The sequence below is a fragment of the Octopus bimaculoides genome, chromosome 9 (assembly GCF_046866305.1).
Source record: "Octopus bimaculoides isolate indiv1 chromosome 9, ASM4686630v1, whole genome shotgun sequence".
NCBI lineage: Eukaryota > Metazoa > Mollusca > Cephalopoda > Octopoda > Octopodidae > Octopus > Octopus bimaculoides.
In genome coordinates, this window is record NC_142936.1 from 42,836,449 (window position 1) to 42,846,829 (window position 10,381).

Here is a 10,381-nt window from a genome sequence, read left to right on the forward strand (position 1 = left end):
ACCCAGGTTCATTAACAACTAAAAAAAAAAAAAAAAAGGAAAAATGCATGAATTCACTAGGTTCTTTAATAAATTGCCTTAGAAAAAGATTCTGACAAACATCATTTGGGTTGGGTTGCGAAACCCGTGAGGTTTGCTTGTGTCACCACCTTCCTATTAATTCAGGACTTTGGACAAAGGAAATGTTAGTATCGCCAGTGGGGAATTTTAGGACTATAGCATTGGGTTCGATCCCGTGTTTTGCCATAAAGAAATCAAAATGCAGGGATGTGCACAACCGAGATTTTATCCAATGAATGACCGTTGTTCACGTGATAGTTCGGTGGTCTAACTAGAACCTTCCTTGAGTGAGGCCTACAAATACAGCTAAATTGATTGCCAAAAATTCAGAGTGTCTTGGGTCGAGTTAGCGTACACTTACCTAATAGCTGTTTTTACGTCTGTGTATTCAGCCTGGAATGATCGAAAACACACCACAGCACCTGAATGTTTTCGATATGTAAAAAATTAGCCCAAATATTGAGTTTCTGTACGTGTCATATTACGCTGTTTCATCTAATATTTCCTTTAATTATATTGCATGAAAACCTTTCCTATTAATGTAACAAATTATTTTCCAATACATAAAGAAGTCGAGTAAGGTTTTTTGTAACACCTAATATTCATCTCCTGCATAATGGCACGATCGAGAGACATAATCTGGTGTCAATTAAGGTCGCAGTCTCGGGAGTGCGGAAGTTTCATGAGTTTCAGCCAGTGACCCCCGCAAATAACCTAAACTATTTCATTCACAAACGTTATATATCAGAATATTCTCCTAGAGATATTCTTTAACGAAAGCGAAGTGCCTCACACTGAATCTACCAGTCAGTTTATCTAAGGGAAGCAACTCACTGTAAAATAAATTTTGCCTAAACTATATTGCATGTCAGGAAATAAAAAACTTCTAAAACGGTCACTCGACGGACAACGCATGTACTTTTTGGTTCGGTAATGATGTTTTTGTTTCCCAAAATGATATGTAACCATGGTAATCTTCAAGTTTAGTGATGTAAAAAAAGTCAATAAAAATATACAAGGGAAATAACTTAACGTCTTACTAGTATTATCCGTACTAATCTGAAATATGTTTCTTTTTAGCTTTATAAATAAATCACGTTTTTTTTTTCTAAAACAGCATGCGACGGAATTTTTTCTTATAAAAGTTTAAAATGTTTTTTTCTTTTTCCAAACGGAAACGAAATGGTTTACAGAGTGAGGGTCAACATGCAGTTCTAGAAATTCACCTACTCAACATTATAAACTTCAGAAATGGCAGCCAAAAAATAAACGAATGTTTTTTCTTTTGGGGTTGAATTCCGCCGGTACTATGATATTCAATCACGTGTGTGATTTATATATAAACAGTTAACTTCAATCACATGTGTGATTTATTTATAAACAGCTTAAAAAAAAACACATTTCAGATTAGTACGGATAATACTAGTAAGACGTTAAGTTATTTCCCTTGTACATTTTTATTTACTTTTTTACCCCCCTAAACTTGAAGATTACCTGTAACCATTTGGTGAAGGTTCGAGTAACTACGTTACCAAATCTGCTCTGGCTCTCCGTAGGTTATTACTACGGGTGTTTATGTTGCTTTTATCAACTGAACGGCTGCCTGCTCGTGAATTTTAAAGGGCAAGAGGCTGAGCACTCCATAGACACGTGTCCCTTAAAACAGTTCTCAAGCAGATTCGACGTGACATAGAATGTGACAAGGCTTGTCCTTTGAATTACTGGTACAACTCATTTTTACCAACTGAGAAGACTGGAGCAGAGAAATAAAGTATCTTGCTCAGGGACACAACATGCCCCGAGGAATCGAACTCACATCCTTACAATCGTAAGCAATAACATCTGGAGACTAAACCATAAATATAAGAACAAAACAAGCTAGACAAGTAAAGTAAAGATCAATTCAAACAAATAGAAAATAATTACAAGAGACAAAAATGGCAACAAACGAGCTTTTATTCACACTTGAAATAATTGTTTAGAAATGTAGATGGCGAAATATTGTTTATAAAATATTAAAATATATAGTTATTAAATATAACATATATATATATATATATTTATCAATATATAATCGACGTAGTTTAAAATATATAAACCATTTTCTGTTGGTAGCTTACAGTATGAAACAATTTTTATTTGAAGTGTGTGTGAGACAAAGTGTGTGTGTGTGTGTGTGTATGTGAGAGAGAGAGAGAGAGAGAGATAAAGTATAGATGAATGTTCTGGTAAATAATGTCTTCACTCATTGTATATATGCAAAACATGATATATTGGGGGAAAAAAACAATAAAATCATTACACAGCCATATATATAAAACATACACGTGCACAAATATATATTCTTCATTCTGTTTATGTCTATTTTACTATGCTGGCATATTGCTGACAAATTCTTTTAAAACCAGATACATTTCCTGCAACTAACTCTTACATGTGTTTTGCAAAAGCGTTTTGAATTCACTTGTCTTCAAATGTGCAGAGCTATTTGACGATTTTGTTGATAGCCAAATGACAACTGGCAACACTGTCTGAAGGTCAGCAATTTTGTATGTGATCACAGAATGTAGACATGCAGAAATTCACAAAGGGGCACATACTCTCACATAATATATGTGTGTGTGAGTGAGATGGACTCTCCCATCGAAGACAACATATCACCTTTTGCCGAATGGCCTGCACAAATATCAGGTCATCCCATAAGTTCTGTCTGAATTTTGAATAAAGAAAACAAGTGATCAAATGTTATATTTAATTGAAATTTAATCATCAATGTACTTTCCCTGATTATCTATGACTTCCTTCCATCTATTTACAAGCTTTTTAATCCCATCAATGTAAAACTCTCTTGGTTTCAAAGCGAAGACCTCTGAAATATCAATTTAAACTTCCTCCTGGCTTGCGAAAGTTATGTCCTCCAAATGATTCTGTAAACTACGAAACAAATGGTAGTCTGAAGGATCAAGGTTGGGAGAATAAGGTGGATGAGGAATTTTTTCCCAACCAAGATCTTTGATCTTCTGTGATGTGATATTTACAGTGTGGGGTCGCGCATTGTTCTGATGAAACATCACTCCTTTTCGATTCACTAAAGCGGGTCTTTTTTTCTTCAAAGTTTGGTTCAAACACTCTAATTGCTGACAATAGACTTGAGCATTGACTGTTGCATTAGGTGGTAACAATTCAAAGTGAATTACTCCTTTGCAATCCCACCAGGTCGAAAGAACCTTTTTACCATGAAGTTCCCTTCTTGGTTGTGGTTGAGCTTTTTCCCTTTTACCAAGCCACTGTTTACGACGCTTAACATTTCAATAGAAGATCCATTTTTCGTCACCAGTTACAAGTCTATCTAAAAAAGGTGAAATGAGTTCACAAGAATGGAGAGAAGAGCAGATGTCAACTCCGGATTTGAGGTTGCTTTCGGACAATTCATGAGGCACCCATTTTCCAAGTTTAGGAACCTTTCCAAGTTGTTGAAGATGATAATGAACAGTTGTATGGCTTGAACTAAGCTTTATTGCCAATTCTTCAACTGATAATGCAGGATTTTCTTCAAGTAATGCCTCAAGGAACTTATCATCAAACTCAACTGGACGTCCTGTTCGATCTTCATCTTCAAAGCTGAAATCTCCACTTCTGAATTTTGCAAACCATCTTCTACAAGTTCTTTCATTCAAGCATTCTTTCCCATAAACTGAGTGTATGTTTCGAGTCACTTCGGCTGCAGAGTTTCCTTTTTTGTACTCATATACACACACACACATATATATACATATACACACATACATATCTCACGGTGGTGCACCAGCATGACCGCAGCCACTTGGCTGAAACACATAAATAAAAAAAAAAAATAAATAAATAAAGCATTATGTGCCTTAAATGCTCTTTGAATACTTCCATGTTAGAAAGGGTTTTAATCAAAGAAATTTTAATTCTATTATTCTGTAAAATAATATTTAATTAGTTTAAATGTACACAAATGCATAAAAATAATTTTTAATTCCATTAGACATTCTAAAATACTATTAAATTTCATTCAATTTTAAAAAAGGTAAAATCGGACAGAACTTATGGGATGACCTGATAGTTTGTTTCTAGTGATCAAATGTTCATGTCACACATTAGCTCACTCTCTCCATCAAATGGATGTTGTCTGAACAGGTGCAAGGTGTACCACACATCAGTTGTTGAAGCGATTGCTGAGCAATGGGAGATGAAGTGCTTTGCTCAAGAACACAACCCACCGCTCGGTCTAGGAATTAAAATTATGATCTAGTGATTGTGAGTGCAACACCCTAGCCACAGGGCTATGCACCCTTACACACACATATATATTACACACACATGGAGTGGTCTTTGTACAATTTCAATGGACCAAAGTCATTCAGAAGACAGTTAACCAGAAACTGTAGCAGAAGACACTGGCCCAAGATGCAATACAATGAGGTTGATGCTGCAATCAATGGTGGCAAAGCAAGCTTTTTAACCCTACAGGCATGCTTATGACTTAGTCATTATATGTGTGCATGTGTTTTCTGGCTGTGATAAATATAAAATAACAGGAAACATAACATTATATAATTCTGAAACAAGTCAATAATATAATAAGAATTTTGCAGTTGCTTTAATCATTGTGCGTGTGTGTGTGTGTGTGTGTGTGCGTGCGTGCATGTGTGTGTAAATAAATTATATAAATAGATTGATATGCATGACAGCAAGATATTTTGATTGGATGACTAACTGCAATCATATTCTCTTAGGCTGTAGTTATTAATTTAGATATATTAATATTAGTTATATAACATAAAGTGGTTAGTTGCTTTTTCTTTAACTTTTTTGGAGGTTTTGTTGTTTCTTTGGCACCCAGTCATTATGTAAATTAATGTAAAATTTTTAATGATTTAGTAACAAAAGGTTTTGCTTATACACACACACATATATATACATATACACACATACATATATATATATGTACAAAACTTGTCTAATAGTAAATAAAGTGCTTCATATTTAGCAAATGTGATTATCAAAAGTTTGAGGAATTTTTAATATGAAGATAATTTTAAAGATATATCTTTGTCTTTCATATAGCTTTCCTATACAACAGAAAAACACAGTTGCACCCTTTTATCATCAAGAATTGTCTTTTAACGCTTGGCTGGAATCTTCTACTTTAACATGGAATCACTGATATGTGTTTTTGTAGTCTTTAGTTTTAGTAGTGTTAAAAAGCAAAGATTTTTCTTTCATTGCATCTCCTGTCATTTGTTGCCAAATGTTTGAAATAAATAAATTCTACTGGTTGTGCATATATGGGGGTGTATGTATGTTTTGTGGGTGTGTTGTGTATATGGTGTGTGTGAGTGTGATGTGTTGTGTTAATGGTGTGGATTACAAATTGGAATTGGATTTGCTATTGTCATCAGACATTCTTAACTTATGGGATCTGAGTCTTTGCTATTTGCATGTGGTGTGGGTTAATTTTCTGTCACATAACTCAGTAGGACACACATTTTAAAAGGTCTACTTCAACTATATCCCATCTCTGGTTGATATCTATGATAAATAGGACTTTTCTTCAGTCATATGAATTATAAGAAGATCAGATTAATTAGATTTATTAAAGCAGAGGGACAACACTTGAGAAAAGACTTATGATTTTACATTTTCTCTATTCAATAAACTTTTTTTTTATCTGATTCAACACTTGTGTGATAGCGAAATTTTTTTCTCTTCCATTTTCATTTATATATACTACACTAGTGGAGGTGGAGGCACATGACCTAGTGGTTCCAGCAGTGGACTAGCAGTCAAGGGGTCGCAGGTTCGAATCTGAGACCAGGCGAAGTGTGTGTTTATGAGTGAAACACCTAAGCTCCCTGCAGCTCTGGCAGAAGGTAATGGCAAACTTCTGCTGTCTCTTTCACCACAACATTCTCTCACTCTTTCCTCCTCCTGCATTTAGCAGTTCACCTGCGATGGACCGGCATCCCGTCTAGGTGGGGAATCTATACACCAATGAAACCAGGAAACTGGCCCTTATGAGCCAGGCATGGCTCAAGAAGGAACAAACAACAACAACTCTAGTAGTCTGGTTAGGGTATTCAGCTCACAATCTCAAGATCATGAGTTTGACTACCAGCAGTGTGTTGTGTCCCTGAGCAAGACACTTTACTTCACATTGCTCTAGTCCACCCAGCTGGCAAAAATGAGTAGTACCAGTATTTCAAAGGGCCAGCCTTGTTACAATCTGTGTCACGTTGAACCTCCCTGAAGATTATGTTAAGGGTACACGTGTCTGGAGTGCTCAGCCACTTGCACATTAATTTCAGGAGTAGGCTGTTCCATTGATTGAATAAACTGGAATCCTCATTGTTGTAACAGACGGAATGCCAGTTAAAAAGTTATGTAGTGAGTGTTTAAATAGAATTGTAGCAGCAGCAATTGATTTTAATCTATCACCTACCTCACTTACAGACCAGTGAACTAATATAAGGTTTACGTGCATTTTTTTACTTTTTGCATGTGAGATGTGGTTGTGTGGTAAGAAGCTTGCTTAACAACCACATGATTCCAGGTTCAGTCCCACTGTGTGACACCTAGGGCAAATGTTTTCTACTATAGCCTCAGGCAGACCAAAGCCTTGTGAGTAGGTTTCACAGATGGAAGCTGAAAGAAGCCTGTCATATATACCTATATATCTATCTATATGTGTGTGTCTCTGTATCTGTGTTTGTCCCGCAACTACTGCTTGACAACCGGTGTTGGTATGTTTACATCCCCATAACTCAACACTTTGGCAAAAGAAACCAATATAATAAGTATCCGGACTTAGAAAAAAATAAGTACTGGGGTCGATTCATTCGACTAAAAGAATCTTCAAGGCGGTGCCCCAGCCTGGCTACAGTCTAATGACTGAAACAAGTAAAACAAAAAAGATAAAAATGTAAAGGCATAGAGCCTAGTATTTAAAGTCTTGGATGCAACTTTCAGACTGAGCAACACATGGTATTCTTAAGCAAGGCACTTTATTTCATGTTGCTCTAGTCTATTCATCAGAAAATATGTACCAGTGATACATGGGAGGTTAACCCTGCAATTGACTGATGTCTCGTTTAGGAGAATATCTTGTAGAACATTTTAGTCTTATGTACCTGTAAGCTCAGAGTAACTTTTTTTTTCCTGTATATGCACAGTGTATGTAGATTGTGTGTATATATATGTGTGTGTGTGTATATGTTTATATATATATATACATACATGTGTGTGTGTGGCTTTGCATGACCGATGAGCTGAGGGGGGAAAAAAAACAGGGTGATAAATGAATCAGATGTAGTGTGTGCGCCAGAGAGAAGACTGCACAGGTATGGACATGTGACGTTTATGGGAAATGAGAGTTGGCTAAAGAAGCTCTACAAAGTTCAAATGGAAGGAGCTTGTCGAAGAGGAAGACATGAGGGAGGAGAGGTGAAAGGTGATCGCAGGATGCTGAACTTCAAAGAAGGAAATGACAAGCAGCTCTGGCAGGTGGTATGAGGCTTGTGTATGAGAAGTTGCATCCAACTGATATAAGCATGGGAAAATAAATGTAAAAATGATAATACCAAGTAGCAAAATATTGTTTCTGATGCAGGTAGGACACCAGAAATTTTGAAAGGAAGGGTGTAGTTGATACCACTGACCCCAGTACTTGATTGGCACTTTATTTTATTGATCCAGTGGGGATGAAAGGCTAAGTTGACCTTGGTAGGATTTGAACTTAAAATGTAACGACTCAGGGCAAATTTTGCATTTTTTCCAATGCTCTACTGGTTCTCCTAGCTTGTCATCTTCAAGACGAGCAGAAAAATATAACAGTGAACAAAGTTGTTGCTTAGCTCCAGTTCAACCTCAATCAAAGGCATTCTAAACACGACCATCCGGTCTTTTTGTACACCTGGGACTAAATTGTCCTTCATTTTCTAAGATACTAAAATGTAATTTGAGGGAATTTGGTAATTATTTCTAGCAAGCCAAGTAATCGTGCAGAACAGGTATAGGCATCCTTTTTTGAGAAATGGGCTGCATGAGACATGGTTCATCATCAGGCAGATGGCATAACTAAAAAACAAATTCAAGGTAACTTTTTGTTAACTGGGCCACAAAAAAAGTCCTGAGGATTTCTGTTTGCCTATGACTAGTGTAGAGTTTCCCTCACTGGATTGGGATAAGTAATAAATTAGCGTTTTATGGTAAATAAACCAAATAATTAAGATATTAAAATTTATCAATTAGGATTGATAAAATAATATATTACAATTAATATACAGATTGATTAATATATTACAATTTATCAATCAGGACTGATAAATAAATATATTACAATTAATATACAGACTAATTAATATATCAAAATTTATCATTCAGGACTGATAAATTAATATATTACACTTAATATACAGACTAACGAATTTATTAAAATTTTATCAATCAAGATTGATAAATTAATATATTACAATCTGGCAATCAGGACTGATAAATTCATATATTACACTTAATATACAGACTAATTAATTTATTACAATTTATCAATTAGGACTGATAAATAAATATATTACACTTAATATACAGACTAATTAATTTATTACAGTTTATCAATCAGGATTGATAAATTATTATCTTACAGTAAAAGGTAGATATCACAATTAGACATTTGGTAAATTAGGTTTGATATAATCAAATTTGGGAATGGATGGTGAATGGAATCATGCAAAAGAGGGATGGACATTTTAAAAGAGAATTATCCATCAGACAGCTGTTTTGCTTATGTGATGATGATAATGGATGACAATGATGATGATGGATGACTATAATGATGATAAAATATACAGAAGGGAGAGTTAAAAGAGGACATTAATAAATAATATGACTGGTCAGCTTGAAGGTACCAGGTCATCCAAGTGTGACTGCAAGTGATAGTCTTTGTGTGTGTGTGTGTGTTTACTACTGTAAGAAAGTTACAGAGATTGTATGTGTGTGTGAGAGAATGAGCATACAAATGCATCATGTAAATATGTGTACAGCAACAAAGTCAATATCACAAAATATAGTGGGGACAGTGTTGTATCCAAATATAATGGGACAGTGATGTATCAAATATAAACAATTGGGATGTATCAAATATAAGGGGAGAAGGGCATATCCAAATATAGATGGAGACCGTGATGTATCCAAATTTAGGAGGATAGTGTTGTACCCACATATATAGGGACAGTGGTATATCCAGATTCTTTGGTAAGCTGACGTCTTCAAAATATTGAATTTGGTGTTGATCTGTAGAAGGAAAAACAAAATCAAAAATAAAAATGTATTTGAAATCATTACCACCACTACTACTACTACTACTACTACTACTACTACTACTACTACTACTACTACTACTATCATTGTCATCATCATTATTATTATCATTAAGGTGAAGGTAATGAGCTGGCAGAATTGTTAGCATACTGAGCAAAATGCTTAGCAGTATTTCGTCTATCCTTATGTTCTGAGTACAAATTAAATACCAATGAAACACTGGGGTCGATGTAATCGACTAGTTGCCTCCCCCACAATTTCAAGCCTTGTGCCTATAGTAGAAAGGATTATTATCATTAAGGTGGCAAGCTGGCAGATTCATTAGCACATCAAACAAAATGCTAAGCAGCATTTCTTCTGGCTCTTCTGGTTCTAAGTTCAAATTCTGCTGAAGTTGACTTTGTCTTTCACCCTTTTGAAGTCAATGAGATAAGTACCAGTTGAGCACTGTGGTCAATCTAATTTCTCCCAAGATTTCAGGCCTTGAGCAAAAAGGATTCTTATAATTCTTTTCATGCGGAAATTGCAGAATTGGCAGAGTGTCAGAGAAAATACCTTGCAGTATTTGTCCTGACTCCGTATGTTTTGAGTTCAAATCCAGCCAATGTCAATTTTGTATTTCATCCCTCCAGACTTAATAAAGTAAAGTGCCTGTTATACACTGGAGTTGATCTATTTGACTAATTCCACCTTTCCCAACTTTCAGGCCTTGTGCCTATCGTAGACAGAATTATTATTATTGCCAAAGAGAAGGCAGCAAGTTGGCAAAATCATTAGCATGCCAGACAGAATGCTTAGTAGCATTTCTTTATGTTCTGAGTTTAAATTCCACCAAATCCATATGGGTTCAATAATATAAGTGCCGGTTAATTACTGGTGGTTTTGTACTAATATTTGAAACCATTAAAATTGCCAATGTAACAAGCTGGCAGAATCATTAGTGTGCAAGATAAAATGCTTAGTTACATTTCTCCTGGTT

At 35.3% G+C, this 10,381-nt stretch overlaps 1 protein-coding gene across 2 annotated transcripts in view; it reads right to left on the minus strand.

The window, feature by feature from the left end:
- Window positions 1–6,649: 6,649 nt before the first annotated feature.
- Window positions 6,650–10,381, minus strand: part of LOC106870298 (centrosome and spindle pole-associated protein 1) — a 166,460-nt gene continuing 162,728 nt past the window's right edge. For both annotated transcript variants that reach the window (XM_089357482.1, XM_089357483.1), the window contains one exon: window positions 6,650–9,440. The gene's annotated coding sequence lies outside the window, so the exon portion shown is untranslated. The remainder of the gene's footprint in view (window positions 9,441–10,381) is intronic.